The sequence below is a fragment of the Oncorhynchus nerka genome, linkage group LG20, assembly GCF_034236695.1.
Source record: "Oncorhynchus nerka isolate Pitt River linkage group LG20, Oner_Uvic_2.0, whole genome shotgun sequence".
Taxonomy (NCBI): domain Eukaryota; kingdom Metazoa; phylum Chordata; class Actinopteri; order Salmoniformes; family Salmonidae; genus Oncorhynchus; species Oncorhynchus nerka.
The window spans coordinates 59,225,911-59,248,012 of record NC_088415.1 but is presented as its reverse complement, the minus strand read 5'-3'; the positions used below and the strand labels follow the sequence as shown (position 1 = coordinate 59,248,012).

At 43.0% G+C, this 22,102-nt stretch overlaps 1 protein-coding gene across 1 annotated transcript in view; it reads right to left on the bottom strand.

Moving 5' to 3' along the window:
• LOC115126382 (uncharacterized) overlaps positions 1 to 18,919 on the bottom strand; it is a 106,259-nt gene extending 87,340 nt beyond the window's left edge. The window contains exon 1 of the mRNA XM_065005657.1: positions 18,498 to 18,919. The gene's annotated coding sequence lies outside the window, so the exon portion shown is untranslated. The remainder of the gene's footprint in view (positions 1 to 18,497) is intronic.
• Positions 18,920 to 22,102: the final 3,183 nt, after the last annotated feature.

Below are 22,102 nucleotides of genomic sequence, written 5' to 3'. Positions count from 1 at the left end.
CTCCGGGATTCAGAATGTGTTGGCGTTACTTCTCCCACATCTCCTGGATTCAGAATGTGTTGGTGTTACTTCTCCCACATCTCCTGGATTCAAAATGTGTTGGCGTTATTTTTCACACATTTCCTGGATTCAGAATGTGTTGCCGTTACTTCTCCCACATCTCCTGGATTCAGAATGTGTTGGTGTTACTTCTCCCACATCTCCTGGATTCAGAATGTGTTGCCATTACTTCTACCACATCTCCTGGATTCAGAATGTGTTGGTGTTAATTATCCCACATCTCCTGGATTCAGAATGTGTTGGTGTTACTTCTCCCACATCTCCTGGATTCAGAATGTGTTGGCGTTACTTTTCCCACATTTCCGGGATTCAGAATGTGTTGGCGTTACTTCGACTTTAAATGTTAGAAACTGAAAGGTTATCATCCAGCACAAAAATCCTAAGTATACTTAAATATACAAAAAATACATAATATACAGTACTTCAAACACAAGATGTACTTTTCTAGTATATATTAAGTATACTATAAATATACTCTCCTCAATCTTCCCGGATAAAAAGAAACGGGATGGAGCTAAGCACAGGCAAAATCCTAGAGGAAAATCTGATTCAGTCTGCTTTACACCAGACATTGAGAGGAATTCACCTTTCAGCAGGACAATAACCTAAAACACAAGGCCAAATCTACACTGGAGTTGCTTACCGAGAAGACCGTGAATGTTCCTGAGTGGACAAGTTAAAGTTTTGACTTAAATCTGCTTGAAAAACTATGGCGAGACATGAAAATTGCTGTCAAGCCATGATCCCCAACATCTTGACAGAGAATAATTCTGAAAATAATAACGATCCAGGTGTGTAAAGCTCATAGAGACTTACCCAAGAAGACTCACAGCTTTAATCACTGTCAAAGGAGTTTCTAACATGTATTGACTCGGGGAGCAGAATACTTACGCAACAACAATGGATTCACTTATACAACCAACCAACACTACATCTGACTCCCACTAATCCTCAGAGTATACCACTCTCTCACTGTCTGTCTTTCTCTCTCTTTCCCCCTCTCCTTGTCTTTACATTCAGTCTGAGTTCTGCCTCTCTGTGTTTCAATTATTTAACTGGGGGCAATTATTTTTTATTTATTTTAATTTTATTTTAATTTTGACCTTAAATTTAACCAGGTAGGCTAGTTGAGAACAAGTTCTCATTTACAACTGCGACCTGGCCAGGAAAAAGCAAAGCAGTTCATCTTCAATGTGTGTTACTTTGGTTACTGTAATTTCTGTTAATGCATTCAATATTATTATTGCTGTCTTCCCATTATCATTGTCGGAGTGGACACATTGTTTGCAAAGTGCACAACCTATGCTACACTTGTGAGAAACAAGATTTGGTTTATTTCATTCCATTTACGAGTTTTGTCAATTTTGTCATCGTCTTTTGTTTGGAGCGCTCCTGTCAATGTTAAGTAAGGATTCGCACGCATAGAAGTAAGCCAATAGGCTAGCTGGCCTGCCCATACACTACTAGAAGTAAGCCAATAGGCTAGCTGGCCTGCCCATACACTACTAGAAGTAAGCCAATGGGCTAGCTGGCCTGCCCATACACTACTAGAAGTAAGCCAATAGGCTAGCTGGCCTGCCCATACACTACTAGAAGTAAGCCAATAGGCTAGCTGGCCTGCCCATACACTACTAGAAGTAAGCCAATAGGCTAGCTGGCCTGCCCATACACTACTAGAAGTAAGCCAATAGGCTAGCTGGCCTGCCCATACACTACTAGAAGTAAGCCAATAGGCTAGCTGGCCTGCCCATACACTACTAGAAGTAAGCCAATAGGCTAGCTGGCCTGCCCATACACTACTAGAAGTAAGCCAATGGGCTAGCTGGCCTGCCCATACACTACTAGAAGTAAGCCAATGGGCTAGCTGGCCTGCCCATACACTACCGGTCAAAAGTTTTAGAACACCCACTCATTCAAGGGTTTTTCTTTATTTTACTATTTTCTACATTGTAGAATAATAGTGACGACATCAAAACTATGAAATGACACATATGGAATCATGTAGTAACCAAAAAAGTGTTAAACAATATATTTTATATTTGAGAGTCTTCAAGTAGCCACCTTTTGCCTTGATGACAGCTTGCACAGTCGTGGCATTCTCTCAACTAGCTTCATGAAGAATTCACCTGGAACGCATTTAAATTAACCGGTGTGCCTTCTTAAAAGTTCATTTGTGGAATTTCTTTCCTTCTTAATGCGTCTGATCCAATCAGTTGTGTTGTAACAAGGAAGGGGGTTACACAGAAGAGAGCCCTATTTGGTAAAAGACCAAGTCCATATTATAGCAAGAAAAGCTCAAATAAGAAAAGAGAAACAACAGTCCATCATTACTTTAATCAATGAAGGTCAGTCAATACGGAAAAGTTTATTCAAGTGCAGACGTAGAAACTATCAAGCACTATGATGAAACTGGCTCCCAAGAGGACCGCCACAGGAATGGAAGACCAAGAGTTACCTCTGCTGAAGAGGATAAGTTCATTAGTTACCAGCCTCAGAAATTCCTGCCCAAATAGATGCTTCAGAAAATTCAAGTAATAGACACATTTCAACATCAACTGTTCAGGGGAGACTGTGTGAATAAGGTCTTCATGGTCGAAATGCTGCAAAGAAACCACTACTAAAGGACATCAATAAGAAGAAGAGAGTTGCTTGGGCCAAGAAACACAAGCAATGGACATTAGACCGGTGGAAATGTTTGGTTCCAACTGCCATATCTTTGTGAGACACGGTGTTGCTGAACGGATGATCTCTGCATGTGTATTTCCCACCGTGAAGCATGGAGGAGGAGGTGTGATGGTGCTTTGCTGGTGACACTGTCAGTCATTTATTTAGAATTCAAGGCACACCTTAACCAGCATGGCTACTACAGCATTCTGCAGCGATCTGCCATCCCACCTGGTTTATGCTTAGTGGGACTATCATTTGTTTTCAGCAGGACAATGACACAACACACCTCCAGGCTGTGTAAGATCTATTTTTACCAAGAAGGAGAGTGATGGAGTGCTGCATCGGATGACCTGGCCTCCACAATCCCCCGACCTCAACCAAATTGAGATGGTTTGGGATGAGTCGGACCGCAGAGTGAAAGAAAAGCAGCCAACAAGTGCTCAGCATATGTGGGAACTCCTGCAATACTGTTGGAAAAGCAGTCTAGGTGAAGCTGGTTGAGAGAATGCCAAGAGTGTGCAAAGCTGTCATCAAAGCAAAGGGTGGCTATATAAAATATATTTTGATTTGTTTAACACTTTTTTGGTTACTACATGGTTCAAAATGTGATATTTCCTAGTTTTGATGTCTTCACTATTACTCTACAATGTAGAAAATAGTAAAATAAAGAAAAACCCTTGAATGAGTAGGTGTTCTAAAACTTTTGACCCATAGTGTAAAGTAGTGAAAGGGAAAAATGTTATGCGCTGATCCCGTGGAAACATCATAAAATAGGTGTAACGAGTGTGCTGTGAGTCGGGAGCCAATTTCATTTAAAAAAATAACAAAATAAGAAACACGAACAGCACACAGACAGGAAACTGAAACAGAAACAATAATGCCTGGGGAAGGAACCAAAGGACATATATAGGGAAGGTAATCAGCGAAGTGATGGAGTCCAGGTGAGTCTGATGATGCACAGGTGCACGTAACGATGTTGATAGGTGTGCTCCATAATGAGCAGCCTGATGATCTAGAGGCCGGAGAGGGAGCACACGTGACAATAGGCCTACCTGATTACATTTTATCAGTGCTTGACTTGGACTGAAATAGGTTCCGGTACTGTTAGGTGCAGGAGCTCCTCTATATTCTATAAGAGGAACAGGAGCTCAAGCAGTAGAAACATGGATTCCTCACAATCAAATGTAGACCGCATTATCTTCCAAGAGAATTCTCTTCGATTATAATCACAGCCGTATATATCCCCCCCCAAGCAGACACATCGATGGCTCTGAACGAACTTTATTTAACTCTTTGCAAACTGGAAACCATTTATCCGGAGGCTGCATTCATTGTAGCTGGGGATTTTAACAAAGCTAATCTGAAAACAAGACTCCCTAAATTTTATCAGCATATCGATTGCGCAACCAGGGGTGGTAAAACCTTGGATCATTGTTACTTTAACTTCCGCGACGCATATAAGGCCCTGCCCCGCCCCCCTTTCGGAAAAGCTGACCACGACTCCATTTTGCTGATCCCTGCCTACAGGCAGAAACTAAAACAAGAGGCTCCCACGCTGAGGTCTGTCCAACGCTGGTCAGACCAAGCTGACTCCACACTCCAAGACTGCTTCCATCACGTGGACTGGGACATGTTTCGTATTGCGTCACATGGAAATATTGACGAATACGCTGATTCGATGTGCGAGTTCATTAGAACGTGCGTCGAAGATGTCGTTCCCATAGCAACGATAAAAACATTCCCAAACCAGAAACCGTGGATTGATGGCAGCATTCGCGCGAAACTGAAAGCGCGAACCACTGCTTTTAATCAGGGCAAGGTGTCTGGTAACATGTCCGAATATAAACAATGCAGCTATTCCCTCCGAAAGGCTATTAAACAAGCTAAGCGTCAGTACAGAGACAAAGTGGAATCTCAATTCAATGGCTCAGACACAAGAGGCATGTGGCAGGGTCTACAGTCAATCACGGACTACAAGAAGAAACCCAGCCCAGTCACGGACCAGGATGTCTTGCTCCCAGGCAGACTAAATAACTTTTTTGCCCGCTTTGAGGACAATACAGTGCCACTGACACGGCCTGCAACGAAAACATGCGGTCTCTCCTTCACTGCAGCCGAGGTGAGTAAGACATTTAAACGTGTTAACCCTCGCAAGGCTGCAGGCCCAGACGGCATCCCCAGCCGCGCCCTCAGAGCATGCGCAGACCAGCTGGTCGGTGTGTTTACGGACATATTCAATCAATCCCTATACCAGTCTGCTGTTCCCACATGATTCAAGAGGGCCACCATTGTTCCTGTTCCCAAGAAAGCTAAGGTAACTGAGCTAAACGACTACCGCCCGTAGCACTCACTTCCGTCATCATGAAGTGCTTTGAGAGACTAGTCAAGGACCATATCACCTCCACCCTACCTGACACCCTAGACCCACTCCAATTTGCTTACCGCCCAAATAGGTCCACAGACGATGCAATCTCAACCACACTGCACACTGCCCTAACCCACCTGGACAAGAGGAATACCTATGTGAGAATGCTGTTCATCGACTACAGCTCGGCATTCAACACCATAGTACCCTCCAAGCTCGTCATCAAGCTCGAGACCCTGGGTCTCGACCCCGCCCTGTGCAACTGGGTACTGGACTTCCTGACGGGACGCCCCCAGGTGGTGAGGGTAGGCAACAACATCTCCTCCCCGCTGATCCTCAACACGGGGGCCCCACCTGGGTGCGTTCTGAGCCCTCTCCTGTACTCCCTGTTCACCCACGACTGCGTGGCCACGCACGCCTCCAACTCAATCATCAAGTTTGCGGACGACACAACAGTGGTAGGCTTGATTACCAACAATGACGAGACGGCCTACAGGGAGGAGGTGAGGGCCCTCGGAGTGTGGTGTCAGGAAAATAACCTCACACTCAACGTCAACAAAACTAAGGAGATGATTGTGGACTTCAGGAAACAGCAGAGGGAACACCCCCCTATCCACATCGATGGAACAGTAGTGGAGAGGGTAGCAAGTTTTAAGTTCCTCGGCATACACATCACAGACAAACTGAATTGGTCCACTCACACTGACAGCGTCGTGAAGAAGGCGCAGCAGCGCCTCTTCAACCTCAGGAGGCTGAAGAAATTCGGCTTGTCACCAAAAGCACTCACAAACTTCTACAGAAAGCATCCTGGCGGGCTGTATCACCGCCTGGTACGGCAACTGCTCCGCCCTCAACCGTAAGGCTCTCCAGAGGGTAGTGAGGTCTGCACAACGCATCACCGGGGGCAAACTACCTGCCCTCCAGGACACCTACACCACCCGGTGTTACAGGAAGGCCATAAAGATCATCAAGGACATCAACCACCCGAACCACTGCCTGTTCACCCCGCTATCATCCAGAAGGCGAGGTCAGTACAGGTGCATCAAAGCTGGGACCGAGAGACTGAAAAACAGCTTCTATCTCAAGGCCATCAGACTGTTAAACAGCCACCACTAACATTGAGTGGCTGCTGCCAACACACTGTCATTGACACTGACCCAACTCCAGCCACTTTAATAATGGGAATTGATGGGAAATGATGTAAATATATCACTAGCCACTTTAAACAATGCTACCTTATATAATGTTACTTACCCTACATTATTCATCTCATATGCATACGTATATACTGTACTCTACATCATCGACTGCATCCTTATGTAAAACATGTATCACTAGCCACTTTAACTATGCCACTTTGTTTACTTTGTCTACATACTCATCTCATATGTATATACTGTACTCGATACCATCTACTGTATGCTGCTCTGTACCATCACTCATTCATATATCCTTATGTACATATTCCTTATCCCCTTACACTGTGTATAAGACAGTAGTTTTGGAATTGTTAGTTAGATTACTTGTTGGTTATCACTGCATTGTCGGAACTAGAAGCACAAGCATTTCGCTACACTCGCATTAACATCTGCTAACCATGTGTATGTGACAAATCAAATTTGATTTGATTTGATTTGGAGGTGCCGGTACTCAGCTCCGGTGAGTTCCAGCCCAAGTCAAGCACTGCTTCTTATCCCTTGCGCAAATAGCCTACAGCTGTGTGTGTCCCAAGCTCACTGGAAAGGGAAACTCTTGGGTTACCAGTATATTTTATACAATGTTGCAAAGTTCGCTAGAGCAAGCTTCAGGCAGACCCAAGTTTTATACAAAGTTCGCTAGAGCAAGCTTCAGGCAGACCCAAGTTTTATACAAAGTTTGCTAGAGCAAGCTTCAGGCAGACCCAAGTTTTATACAAAGTTCGCTAGAGCAAGCGTCAGGCGGACCTAAATTTATACAAAGTTCGCTAGAGCAAGCTTCAGGCGGACCCAAGTTTCATACAAAGTTCGCTAGAGCAAGCTTCAGGCGGACCCAAGTTTTATACAAAGTCCTCGAGAGCAAGCTTCAGGCAGACCCAAGTTTTATGCAAAGTCCTCGAGAGCAAGCTTCAGGCAGACCCAAGTTTTATACAAAGTTCGCCAGAGCAAGCTTCAGGCGGACCATGTTTTATACAAAGTTCGCTAGAGCAAGCTTCAGGCGGACCCATGTTTTATACAAAGTCCGCTAGAGCAAGCTTCAGGCGGACCCAAGTTAATTGTTGATACAATGTTTCAAGTTCGTGGCAGACAGGCCATGCCTATGTGATTTATAGGATATTTCTTTTTATCAGGATATTTTCTTCCTACAGGCTGCAATGTTTATTTGTTGGCTTTATGTAGGTTATTTTTACATGGTTGGCAATAGAAGTTGCTTTTTAGGTTTGAATCATTTTAATATTGATTTGGATAGACTTTTCATTATCCAGCTGAAGATGATTTTGAGATATGAAGACTTCATTATAAATTAAATTAAACTGTTTGCAAAAATGTGCATATGAAAACCTCAACTGGCACGCAGGTCAGTAGAAATGGTCAGATAAATTGGCATTCAAATGAGAATGGTTGTAGACTCCTAATGTAGCCTATCACCGGCAACTTCAGGAGAGTAACGGCAGAATCTGCCAAAGCCAGCAAGAGCGGGAGGAGAATACTTGGGTCAGGTTATGGTTTTTTTCTGGAGGCATTTGTCTTATTTCATAAAACCGTAAGCTCAATGTACATAGTTGACTTTATTAAAACACATGGGGTGTGTCTACATATGGAAAAAACACGTTGAAACATTTTGATTGGTCAGAACAGACGACTTTTGGTCGACCAAGATTTTTTTTAGTCGTGGACAGCCCTAGTGTGCAGTCAGTAAGTAGTTTATCACTTACACCAGCAGGCCCCGATGGCAATAAATTAGTAAAACCCAAAGTTGACCTTGACTTGGAAGAGTTCCAGTGTTGTGTTGGATAGTCATAGCCAGCTAGCTAACATAACATTCATCTGTTTGAACAGGTTGTTTTAGTAGGCTAAACTAGTTATCTGCATTTGCTAGCTAATAAGTAAGTGAAACTGAATATGAAATCTCTCTCTTGCTTCTCCTTCTTTTGGAATAAAAAATGTCTACAGTGCAGTGATAGCTAGCTGTAGCTTATGCTTTCAGTACTAGATTAATTCTCTGATCCTTTGATTGGGTGAACAATATGTCAGTTCATGCTGCAAGAGCTCTGATAGGTTGGAGGACATTCTCCGGAAGTTGTCATAATTACTGTGTAAGTCTATGGAAGAAGGTGGGGACCGTTTACAACTGCGACCTGGCCAAAATGAAGCAATGCAGTGCGACACAAACAACACGGAGTTACTCATGGAATAAACAAACGTACAGTCAATAGAAAAAGTATATGTACAGTGTGTGCAAATGAAGTAAGATGAAGGAGGTAAGGCAATAAATAGGCCACAGTGGCGAAGTAGTTACAATTTAGCAATTAAACACTGGAGTGAATAGATGTGCAGAAGATGAATGTGCAAGTAGAGATACTGGGGTGCAAAGGAGCAACAACAAAAAAACATTATGGGGATGAGGTAGTTGGGTGGGCTATTTACAGATGGGCTATGTACAGGTGCAATGATCTGTGAGCTGCTCTGACAGCTGATGCTTAAAGTTACTGAGGGAAATATGAGTCTCCAGCTTCAGTAATTTTTTTATATTCATTCCAGTCATTGGCAGAGAACTGGAAGGAGAGGTGTCCAAATGGAGGAGTTGGCCATTGGGGGTGACCAGTGAAATATACCTTCTGGAGCACGTGCTATGGGTGGGTGCTGCTATGATGACCAGTGAGCTGAGATAAGGGGGGACTTTACCTAGCAGATACTTATAGATGACCTGGAGCCAGTGGGTCTGGCGATGAATATGAAGCGAGGGCCAACAAGAGCATACAGGTCGCAGTGATGGGTAGTGTATGGGGCTTTGGTGACAAAATGGATGGCACTGTGATAGACTGCATCCAATTTGCTGAGTAGAGTGTTGGAGGCTATTTTGTAAATGACATCACTGAAGTTAAGGATCGGTAGGATAGTCAGTTTTACGAGGGTATGTTTGGCAGCATGAGTGAAGGGGGCTTTGTTTGCGAAATAGGAAGCCGATTCTAGATTTTGGATTGGAGATGCTTAATGTGAGTCTGGAAGGAGAGTTTACAGTCTAACCAGACACCTAGGTATTTGTAGTTGTCCACATATTCTAAGTCAGAACTGTCCAGAGTAGTGATGCTAGACGGGCGGGCAGGTGTCAATGCAAAACAGTGTGTTTTAATCAATAATTTGTTGACATGATTATATTTAGTATAGTTTTATAATAAAAGTATCACTTTTTTAAAATGTTTTACCATTTTTATTTTTATTTTACTGAGGAGAATGGTCCATTCTAAAGGGAAAGGGAACTAACATCCCATACCCCTTACTAATGTCTTTCAATACTCAATGATTTTTTTGTCCCAAACCTTATGATATCCAGCAACTAGAAAAGACGGGAGAACAGTAACATTTTCATAAATAAATAAACGTCCACACACTCTGAATAACTCACTATCATCTCGCTCTGTCTGTGTGTGTGTGTGTGGGGGGGAGGTTTATGTTATAGTGATAGCCCACTGGGCACCGACATCAATTCAACATACTTTCATTGCGATGACGTGGAAACAACGTTGATCCCACAATTGTGTGACCTCGTATTTACACATTATGATACAATTTAAAACATACATAACCATATTTATTTATCCAGGCAAGTCAGTTAAGAACACATTCGTATTTACAACGATAGCCCAGGAACAGTGGGTTGTTCAGGGGAAGAACGACAGATTTGTACCTTGTCAGCTCGGGGATTCGATCCAGCAACCTTTCGATTACTGGCCCAACACTCTAACCACTAGGCTACCTGCCACCCGATATACATGCACAAACAAAGTCAGATTGTTTCCATACAGCATTGAATCACATAATTAAAGCTTTTCTAATCCGATGACTGCCACGGGACTGACACCAGACCTGTAAATATGTCACTCTCTGGATCTCTGAACCTATTACCAAATTAACCCAATCTCAACAGATTAAAACATTGATTAAATCCAGATTATGGGTGTCACAAAATAGGCCATTAAAGGGATATTCCCTTCCACACAATTTACTAACACCTAATAATTCAACCTTTTGCCCTTCAGGATAATTAGCACTGTAATAAACAACTAAATACTCTTTACATTTTTACTTGCTTGCTGAAATGTGTGTCACTCTCTCAGAATGATAATGTTCAATGAGGCACGGCGTGCACAAGCATGGATGCTAGTCTGTGTCGCCTTTTTGGAAAATATTCACAGCGTCGCTTATAGAAATGTTATGAAAGAATGGACACAACTAGGTCGATCGTGTCGAATAGAAAACCATCACATTTCCATTTCTATCTAAAAGACGTGCTTAATGAGTTGTGGGTTCCTCTCCTCTTTGACTCAACTACACTATCATAAAGAGGCCGACATTACCATGCCAGTGTCAGGATCTGAGTCTCCCATGTTGGACATGAATCATTACAGTGTTATGGATTAGTTCTCCTAGTATAGGATATCATATCATATGATAAGCAGCAGAGGAACACCCCTAAGTGCACCATGCTCTAATCTTCTCCAGAGCATGTGATGATGATGATAAATGCTTGAAAAGACAGAGTGTGCATGTGACCTACCGCTAAGTTATAGGTGAGAACCAATGTCAATCGCACTCTGTGTCACCCACTGTGCTGTTACATAGATAGGGATAGGCATAGGGATACAGTAGAAGGGAGATGCTACATTGTCAAACGATGTTTCAGTTGCAAGGCTTCTTTAGAGATGTGTCTCCAGGAGTTAAAAGTTTATTTTCAATCCCTTAATCTTAATTTTCCTACAGTGTATAGCCCCAGGGGATAAATCAAACTGTCATCTCCCCTACTCTCCATCCAGCCCCAGGGGATAAGTCAAACTGTCATCTCCCCTACTCTCCATCCAGCCCCAGGGGATAAGTCAATCTGTCATCTCCCCTACTCTCCATTCAGCCCCAGGGGAAAAGTCAAACTGTCATCTCCCCTACTCTCCATCCAGCCCCAGGGGATAAGTCAAACTGTCATCTCCCCTACTCTCCATCCTTCTTCTCCTCCCCTATTATCTCATCATATCATCTCCCCTACTCTCCATCCAGCCCCAGGGGATAAGTCAATCTGTCATCTCCCCTACTCTCCATCCTTCTTCTCCTCCCCTATTATCTCATCATATCATCTCCCCTACTCTCCATCCAGCCCCAGGGGATAAGTCAAACTGTCATCTCCCCTTCTCTCCATCCTTCTTCTCTCTTCCTTTCCTCCCCTACTCCTCTCGGCCTGTGAACCTTGTCTTGCCCTATGCAAAGAATTAATCATTTAAAATGATTTATACAGTCAGTGGGTTTTGGTGCCCTGAACCTCCCAGTCATGGATCTGTGGTACTAATGACGGATGGCAGGCTGAGGTCCTGGTCTCTCTGCCCAGGCCAGGACTAATTTGTCTGGATAACTGGCCAATCTACGCCCACCGACCCTCCATTCATCCACGCACGCAAACACACACACACACACACACACACACACACACACACACACACACACACACACACACACACACACACACACACACAAGCATGCATGCATGCATGTGCAAATAGACAGACACACACACACATACACACACACACACACACATGTGCAAATAGACAGACACACACACACATACACATGCACCACAGTCCAGGTGCACCACAGTCCAGGGCTCCAGACTCCAATCATTTGTGACCGCCTGGCTCCATTCGGTCTTATGTAGCAAAATGTGAAATTGTGTTTTTTACATTGGATAAAAATAGAGACTCAGAGCTAGAAAATGGTATATCATACACTAGAGTTGAGGAACAATGGGAAAGTAATTATGCTTTGAAAGTTGATAAACTTGTAACCCCATTTTTGAGAAAATGGCCCTAGAATGTTTTGGTACACCTACTGAAGAGCTCTTCTTTGTCTACACCCATTCAGCATCATTCACACCCTCTTAAGCCTTAGCCCCACCCATCTCTTTAAGGAATCATGTGAGGCCATGTGCTAAACAGAGTGAATACGGTAGTGTACTAAACAACCAAAAATGTCAAAACTAAAGGCTGGTTTATACTATTTCTGTAGACATTCTATTGTTGTCCGGCATCAAACTTGTTGTTGTCATTATGGAAAAATATAAACACAAAAACGACAGGCTGCATGACATCAGCAGATCCAAAATAACATAACTGGTGTAATTTTAACACCAATAAACACTGTTTTTTTTGTGCCAAAGTTGCCCCAACTTTCAGGATTCCAAAACTAGTTTGGAATATTGCCTGCCCTGTGAGTTCTGTTATACTCACAGACATAATTCAAACGGTTTTAGAAGCTTCAGATTGTTTTCTATCCAATAATAATAATAATATGCATATATTAGCAATTTAGGACAGTTTGATGCAGTTCACTATGGGCACGCAATTCATCCAAAGGGGAAATACTGTCCCCTATCCTTAAGAAGTTAAGTTAGCAGGCTAGCCAGTACAAATGATGGCCATATCATATAGCTGACAATGTCTTAACTTTAGCTAATTTGTATTCATTATTACAGGAAAATAAGTCAAATGAATGGCAAGCAGAAAATAGTGTACGGTTGTGGGTGTGACAAAATAAAACAGGGCATTCTATTGGAGAATTTTAGAACTTAGACACTGTCACGTTATATCCTAATTTGACTTTGGTGCAGGTCATGTTGTTCTTCACACACTACATTAAATACAATCAACGTTTATTTGTCATATGCACAGGATACAGAAGGTCTAAATGGTGCTGCAGGTAGCCTAGTGCTTAGAGTGTTGGGCCAGTAACCGAAAGGTTGCTAGATCAAATCCCCGAGCTGACAAGGTAGAAATCTGTCCTTCTACCCCTGAACAAGGCAGTTAACTCACTGTTCCTATGCCGTTATTGTAAATAAGAATTTCTTCTGAACTAGTTAAATAAAAATGCAACAGTTCCTAGGCCAGTTAACTCACTGTTCCTAGACCAGTTAACTCACTGTTCCTAGACCAGTTAACCCACTGTTCCTAGACCAGTTAACCCACTGTTCCTATGCCGTTATTGTAAATAAGAATTTCTTCTGAACTGACTTGCCTAGTTAAATAAAAATGCTACAGTGAAATGGTTACTTGCATAGTGGAGTCTTTTGTTTAGACATGTAGCTAGCTAGCAATCACTAAACATAATCCCAACTCCTAAATTACTACCCTGCATGAATCTGCTGGTAGCTGAAACTAACCAACTAGGTTCAATGTTAGCTAGCTAACATTAAGCTATAACTAGCAATGCAAATGGCTCTGAGATACAATTAATATTATTAAACAGATCATACACTTAACGTTAGTTAGCTAGTGAGACAGCCAGTTAACGTTAGCTAGCTAGCTAAAAGTACGCAGTCATTTGCAATGAAAACGACTTTCTGACAAAAGCATAAACATATACTTCCTGAAAATATAGCTAGCTAGATTCTCTTACGCAAATATTTGGATGGACCATTCCCCTCTCTGTTACAGATGCCATGGTTGCCCTTAGTTTGAAGATATAATCCGGAGACAGATATTTTGTAAAGCAGCCTTGTGTGTTCTCTTTTTGACTCTCTCTGTCACGCCCTGACCGTAGATTGCTTTGTATGTTTCTATTTTTTGGCATTAGAATGTTTGTATGTCTAGGTTTGTATGTCTAGGTTTTATATTTCTATGTTTTGGACGGGTATGGTTCTCAATCAGGGGCAGCTGTCTTTCGTTGTCTCTGATTGAGAACCATACTTAGGTAGCCTGTTTTCCCACTGTTAGTTGTGGGTGGTTATTTTCTGTTTAGTGTTGGTTGCACCTTGCAGAACTGTTTCGGCTATTATTTTTGTTATTTTGTATTCAGTGTTCAGTCAGTGAAGCTAATAAAGATGAACACATACCCCGCTGCATTTTGGTCCAACGACTCCTCTTCTTCTTCCGACGAAAGCCGTGACACCCTCCACATATTTGCAATCAAGCGGCAGAATTTTCTCCATCTCCTTAGCTATCATACTCTGCTTCCACTGGACATTCCATTGATTTCAAAACTCGGTCCTCCAGAAAGTGGATCATCTTTCAAAAAAGCCACTATAGAAAGGATTACCTACACATACTGACCAGCTCATATTATAGACAGAAGCGTGCTACATGGCAGACCAATCCAAACTCATCTTTTGGCATGTCCAGCCCACCTATTATGTCAGCCAATCATGGCTAGCGGGAAGGTTCCTGACTTTTTCCATGGCTAAACCAACTAGACTCTTAATTTAACAATTGTATGTGTATTTACAAGTTTGTTATTAAGGCACATGAAAGTTCACATGTTCCAGAAGGCATTTCTGCCCAAAAACGAATTTTGATAAAAAAATAAATGTTTACAAATGCCTCTCCTGTGAAGTAGTGACGCGTAACATATGCCTAGTTTCCTGAAACTAGTCACTTTTAGTCACATTTTGCGATCCTTTGCCTTGGATCTGTGAGTTACACTTTTAATTGGTCACATCGGTGTGAGCAACACATTCAACATGCTCACCTCACTCCGAACAAGAGTTGTTTTTTTTTGCCTACTAAAACCATGATTTTGTGAAACAGTAATGTTCATTATCCTCATGATTCAGGTTATTCAAGTTTCTGCCCTGTCCCTGTGCCTGTTACTGCTGTGATGAGTGAGCCACTCACTCCTCCCCTCCGGGATCATTATTTTTACATCTGATTGTAGGCTGTTTATTTCAAAATCTAATTGCGGAAAAAAGGGAGCTTTGGAAACAACAACTGTTGGCTTTGAGATACGAAGCTAAATTTGCATCAGCCATTGTGAGTGCAGGCTTCAATGGGTAGTAGCCTAGGCTACAACTGCAACGTTTTTTTAGGACATTGAACTTACTATTAGATGAATATTGTACATGGCTACCAGCAGTGGGTATTATGTTTTGAGTTAGCGATGTAGCTGTCTTTAGAGTTTCCACTTACTCAGGTAGTGAATCTTTCCCAAATAAATGGACAAATTCATCTCTATTGAACAAAAGCAAATTCTGCAAATTCTGGAGCCCTATTTGAACAGTAAAATATGAAAACAATAGCCTAATGTCTGGCCAAAGTTTATGGCGATCACTGGATTGGGTTGCCCATCAAAATATCTTGAATCTTCCATTCCTGCATGGACATGTTAGATGAAACAACTTATTTATTGAATACCATCTCAGTTACACCTCCTAATAAAGCACTGAATGACTTTATAAAATGATTGTGCGAACAAATCAAGGGCTGGTGCCACCAACTGAAAAAGTTTGTGTCACTAGGGCCACCAGGGGAAAATGTTAGTCTGGAGTCCTGTCACACACACACACTTTAATTTGCCAGGGTGCCAATCCAATCTAAAAAAAGAGAGACAGAGAGATGTTCTGCGGTCTCTGAAATTGTCCCCAGGCCCAGTGGGGTCTGGCTGACTGTTCTGTCACCCCGTAAAGAGGACCCTTGTTCCGCCTGCAGGAGAGAAAGGCTTAATCTTTAAGATATCATGCCTGGAGAAGGGCTCTGGAGAGACATGCTATGGAACCAAGAGAGGTTTGTCAGTTCTTAGAAATGCTACAGTGTAAGTATGCAGTAGATCAGTACATTTTAGTGTGTGTATGTGTGTGTGTGTGTGTGTGTGTGTGTGTGTGTGTGTGTGTGTGTGTGTGTGTGTGTGTGTGTGTGTGTGTGTGTGTGTGTGTGTGTGTGTGTCGGTGTCGGTGCATGACATTACGTGGGTGGAGATAATAGCCTGGGGATAGAACCTGTGTTGTATGTAGGATTTAAGACCAAATTAGGACTTTGAAATAAAGTCTAAGTGTCTCTGTGACTCCTCATGCATCAAGGTAACTAATTATTTGACCCCCCGCCCCAAACAACCTCCTGTCTGGAAAGAAGACTGCATTTGCTTCAGTTGGTAATGTTGCTGAGTATAGCTCTGCTCTCAACCAACTTCCTCCTGGTGTGATTGTCAGTGTAAAAGTGATTCTGGGCATCACTTCATAATGAGAGAAACAGGAGCACAGCTCTCTGGGGTGACTCTCCTGCTTAAATCAACACAATGAGTGTAATGGGGTGAAGCACACACACACACACACAACACACACACACACGACAAGCTGGGAACCCCTGCTGCATAGTAAGAGGAATCCATTCATCGATATGCACCGTGAAACCCGCTGTGCATCCCTCCCTCCCACACACACACACACACACACATACACACACACACACACACACACACACACACACACACACACACACACACACACACACACACACACACACACACACACACACACACACAACATTACTCTGAGAATAGCTGGGAATCAATTCTCTCCCGTTGATGACTATAAATATGCATAATTTGTCCATTATGTTTTAAAAGGGAGACCCAGTCCCTTCACACCCTCTTCAAGCCAGTCTACTAAACACAGGTCTTCAACATCTACATCTAGAACAGACAGGCTGCATCAAGCCTGGACAGGATGATGAGGTCATGACTTAAATAAAAACATCTTGATCTGCACCTCTCTCCCCTGCTGTCTTTCAGACCATTAATTAATAACATCTTGATCTGCACCTCTCTCCCCTGCTGTCTTTCAGACCATTAATTAATAACATCTTGATCTGCACCGCTCTCCCCTGCTGTCTTTCAGACCATTAATTAATAACATCTTGATCTGCACCTCTCTCCCCTGCTGTCTTTCAGACCTTTAATTAATAACATCTTGATCTGCACCTCTCTCCCCTGCTATCTTTCAGACCATTAATTAATAACATCTTGATCTGCACCTCTCTCCCCTGCTGTCTGTCAGACCATTAATGAATAACATCTTGATCTGCACCTCTCTCCCCTGCTGTCTTTCAGACCATTAATTAATAACATCTTGATCTGCACCTCTCTCCCCTGCTGTCTTTCAGACCATTAATTAATAACATCTTGATCTGCACCTCTCTCCCCTGCTGTCTGTCAGACCATTAATGAATAACATCTTGATCTGCACCTCTCTCCCCTGCTGTCTGTCAGACCATTAATGAATAACATCTTGATCTGCACCTCTCTCCCCTGCTGTCTTTCAGACCATTAATTAATAACATCTTGATCTGCACCTCTCTCCCCTGCTGTCTTTCAGACCTTTAATTAATAACATCTTGATCTGCACCTCTCTCCCCTGCTATCTTTCAGACCATTAATTAATAACATCTTGATCTGCACCTCTCTCCCCTGCTGTCTTTCAGACCATTAATTAATAACATCTTGATCTGCACCTCTCTCCCCTGCTGTCTTTCAGACCTTTAATTAATAACATCTTGATCTGCACCTCTCTCCCCTGCTATCTTTCAGACCATTAATTAATAACATCTTGATCTGCACCTCTCTCCCCTGCTGTCTTTCAGACCATTAATTAATAACATCTTGACCTGCACCTCTCTCCCCTGCTGTCTTTCAGACCATTAATGAATAACATATTGATCTGCACCTCTCTCCCCTGCTGTCTTTCAGACCATTAATGAATAACATCTTGATCTGCACCTCTCTCCCCTGCTGTCTGTCAGACCATTAATGAATAACATCTTGATCTGCACCTCTCTCCCCTGCTGTCTGTCAGACCATTAATGAATAACATATTGATCTGCACCTCTCTCCCCTGCTGTCTTTCAGACCATTAATTAATAACATCTTGATCTGCACCTCTCTCCCCTGCTGTCGTTCAGACCATTAATGAATAACATATTGATCTGCACCTCTCTCCCCTGCTGTCTGTCAGACCATTAATTGTGTGCTTCAGAACTGATGATGACGCTCCACTAACCGGGGGCATCTATTCATTCATCTTTCTGATTTGAATTGTTAAGTAGCCTACGACACATGTTCAAAAGTTCAAACTGGACTGGCCTGACCTCTAAATCAGAATTATTGTGCACTGTGTATGATTAAATGAAGTGTGAACACATTACATTTCGACCATTATCGGGGACGCGCGCAATTCCCAAAGGAAAGAAACAAGTTCCTCACATCACTGACTGATTGTCTAGAGCACTTTGCTGAGTATGAATCATTGATCAGACAGGTGGAATCGCCTAGAATACTCTGACCGCTCTCATAGTGGCCGTCACATCACTTACGGAACACAGACAATGTTGATCAAAAGTAGACCACAAATGGAAGAGGTGTCAAACGGTATAAAAGTATATCTCCCCCCCAACAATTATACTCACTTAACCTCGCGGATGAATAGGAGGAGCGATGTTGGGCGGCATCCCGGTCGCTCTGTGTCTCTGCAAGCTCTTCAAATCAATTCACTTGGGACAACAAGCGTCTTGGATTTCATTCTCTGCAAAGATCCACCCCCTCACTCACTCACAACCTTCCCTGACTCTTCCGTGATTTTATTAAACGCGAAAGCAGCATGACACTGTGCAAAACTGTCGGTTTTGTTGTTGCTTTTTTTCTTGCGTACGTTTTTCCGTTTCTGCTGCAGAAGGGGCAGCTTATATTTCTATTTCAGAGGATGCTTCTCGCCGCTGCCAGAGGGGCTCGTCTCTCGGTTTCCCGTCCTGCTCCATCTGTGCTCGAGTTACGCTGGACCATGTGATGGAGGCAGGCGTCCTACCCATTCGCTCCAACGGCCTCCTCCACTTAGCGCCCACCAACGGACAGCCTAAGAAATAACAAGAAGAGATCTAAATAAATCATATTGAGGGTATGGGGACACGTATTTCTTGATGAATATACTCACCATAATAGCCTCTATTTAGTCTAGACTATTATAATTGTAAAACATTGGAGTAATAGCCATAAGAGAGGCACTGCTGCCTGGGCTACATAATACATAAAAGTGCATGATGTGAAACATTTATGAGCGTAGGTCTATATAAGGAAACCATTCACATTGCTTGTAGCCCTCAGCAAGTTACTGGTAGTTTCCCTTTCCCTTTATACTGGGCCTTTATGGGGGATGTGCAGTGAGAGAACGAGAGAGAAAGATAGATAGAGAGAGCGGTAGAGATATAGATGAAGGGACAGAGAGGAAGAGAGAGAGCTTGTGCCTATCTCTGTTAAACCAGATATCTAACATAAGAGAGGAGGGACAGAGTATTGCATGCTGTCCTATATGGAAAACAAATAATTCATCTCAAGGCTCAGTTCAGTCATTGTGTAACTCTGTGTTGTTGTTTGTGTCACACTGCTTTGCTTTATCTTGGCCAGGTCGCAGTTGTAAATGAGAACTTGTTCTCAACTGGCCTTCCTGGTTAAATAAAGGTGTTCTCAACTGGCCTTCCTGGTTAAATAAAGGTGAATAAAATAAAATAAATACATTGAAGCATGCATCAACAAGGACAAACATGCACACAATATAGCTCAATATAACTGTTGATTGGCAAAACAGTGATGTAGAGGACAGTTGGAAAAACCCTGGTGCATGAAGACTGTTTACACATGGGTGAAATATATGCTGCCCTTGAAGCTTGTATGGCCTCACAGTCACATGATGAATTGGTTGTCAGTGATCCGTGCATGCATGTATGAGTATGTGTGTGTGTTTAGGTAAATGTGCCTGTGTGTGTGTGTGTGTGTGTGTGTGTGTGTGTGTGTGTGTGTGTGTGTGTGTGTGTGTGTGTGTGTGTGTGTGTGTGTGTGTGTGTGTGTGTATTTGTGTGCATGCGTGCGTGCGAGAGAGAGAGAGCGAGAGCGCGCGGAAGAAAGAAAGAAAGAAAGAGAAAGATAGACTCTTAAGGAGAGAAAAGCCTCATCCCATTCTGCTCTTTGTGTTGTTTTTGGCTGTGAACCAGACTCTTGAGTTTCTGCTACAATGCAGGTCTCCTCAGAGCACCATGGTCCTGACTGGCCTGTCACTTTTTGTTAGTGTCTGTGGAGATGTGGGAGCGACAGTCCCCCAGGGCCTATAGGGCCAGACTGGACACACAACAGCCAGTCACACAAGTATACTGTGGCTACTAGAAGGTGTCAACCGATAGAGCTGTGACCCCGGTTCTCTGATATTGTGAGTGAGACATCTCACAGCGGAATTCACCAGAATCTCAAAGTAGCTTGAAGGAGACAGACAGGTCGAGTGGTGAATGAGGGAGGCCCTCCCATCATACTAAATAAGATTGACTCACCTGCCCTCTGATCATTCTCATGCCAAACTTCCTCACACTCTGTGGTGTTAGAGAACTGGGGTTACACAAGTTACATTCAGTTGTCTTTCACTTATTTGTTTAGACATCTCACATATGTCCAACTCCCATAACGCACATGCTCTCTGAAGCCAAGCAGTCTCAAATCAACCCTCAGAAGCCCTGACACTGAGGACAGTACCGTAAACCCCAAGCCATTTCAAATACTTCTAGTAAGTTGAAGTAAGTCAATGAAAAGTCATTATAACTTCAAATGTTTGTGGTACTGACTCAAAACTAAATGAGATGTCACCAACTCTATTGTTTTAAGTTATGCTAACAAATGAATTGTTTTTCATATCTGTATTTTTGCATGTACATTGAGTGATTGATTGATTGATTAATTTGATGCTACACAAAGATAAAGGACGTACATTTTTCTAAACGAATCAAATCATTTAGTTCGATTTTTTGCACCCATTATTGAAGTGGTTGTTCCAGTTTAAATGGCTTAGATCATCTACTCACACTGTTACTAACCCTGGCAATCACTATGAATGCAGGTTGCAGGTGAACGAAAATGTCAACTCTTTGATATCCTAACTCTGGCTGGATTCCAATAAGAATTACACATCATTTTGCAAGCCAACACATCACGTTGCAAGAAAGATCTCCAATATGCAGAGCTTGCCTTGCCATGGACGGGCAACCAAGATGAGGCCGGAGTGGAGAGTATGAGGCTGAGGGAAGGAAAAGCGTAAAGCAACCCCCTCGGCCAGGGAGTCAACCTTCAGTGGTGCTTCTGCTAGCATGAAGAACAACAGACAGTACTTGTTTTCTTGCAATGACCGTATCTCTCCCAGTTCTGTTCCATCACCTGGGGAAGGAGTCTCCTGTCCCCTTGATGGGGATTCCCTCTGAACCATAAGTCAGCTCCTACATTCAATACGCCCCGGGTCAGTAGGTTTTCTCTGCTCCACAGAATAATCCTGACAGATAATCGGTGTAAGAGCAGGAAGCGAGTGCCACCCTGGTCGGTTGATGTACGCCACTATAGTTGTTTATTGCATCTCCCTCGTGAACTGCGCCCCAGCCTGTGAGTGGCCCATCTTTCCTTGGTCCCTAGAGCCAGAAATAAAGATCGAGGGGATCTTCCAGTGATGGAGACCCGATTGAAAGCGGAAGTCACCTCTATCTGGCAATTAAGGTGATGCCGTTTACACAGACGTTGTGCAAAGAAATCCAGTGCTGTGTCACGACTTCTGCCGAAGTCGATGCCTCTCCTTGTTCGGGCGGTGCTCGGCGGTCGACCTCACCGGTCTTCTAGCCATCATTGATCCATTTTTCATTTTACATTGGTTTTGTCTTGTCTTCCCTACACACCTGGTTCCAATCCCATCGATTTCCTGTTGTGTAATTTAACCCTCTGTTTCCCCTCATGTCCTTGTCAGAGATTGTTTGTTTTCATGCTTGTGTTGTTTGTATTGGTGCGAGACGGGTCCTCGTACCCACTTTGCTCTTATTTATGTAGGATGGTTTTGGAGCTGTGCTTTGTTAAGTTATTAAACTACTCCATTCTTACCAAGTTCGATTCTCCTGCGCCCGACTTCCTTGCCACCTACACACACGCCGTGACATGCTGGAAGTCTCTCATCCTCAGTAGGCTGAGAGGTACTGAGATGGTGGACGCCATCAACCCCCGC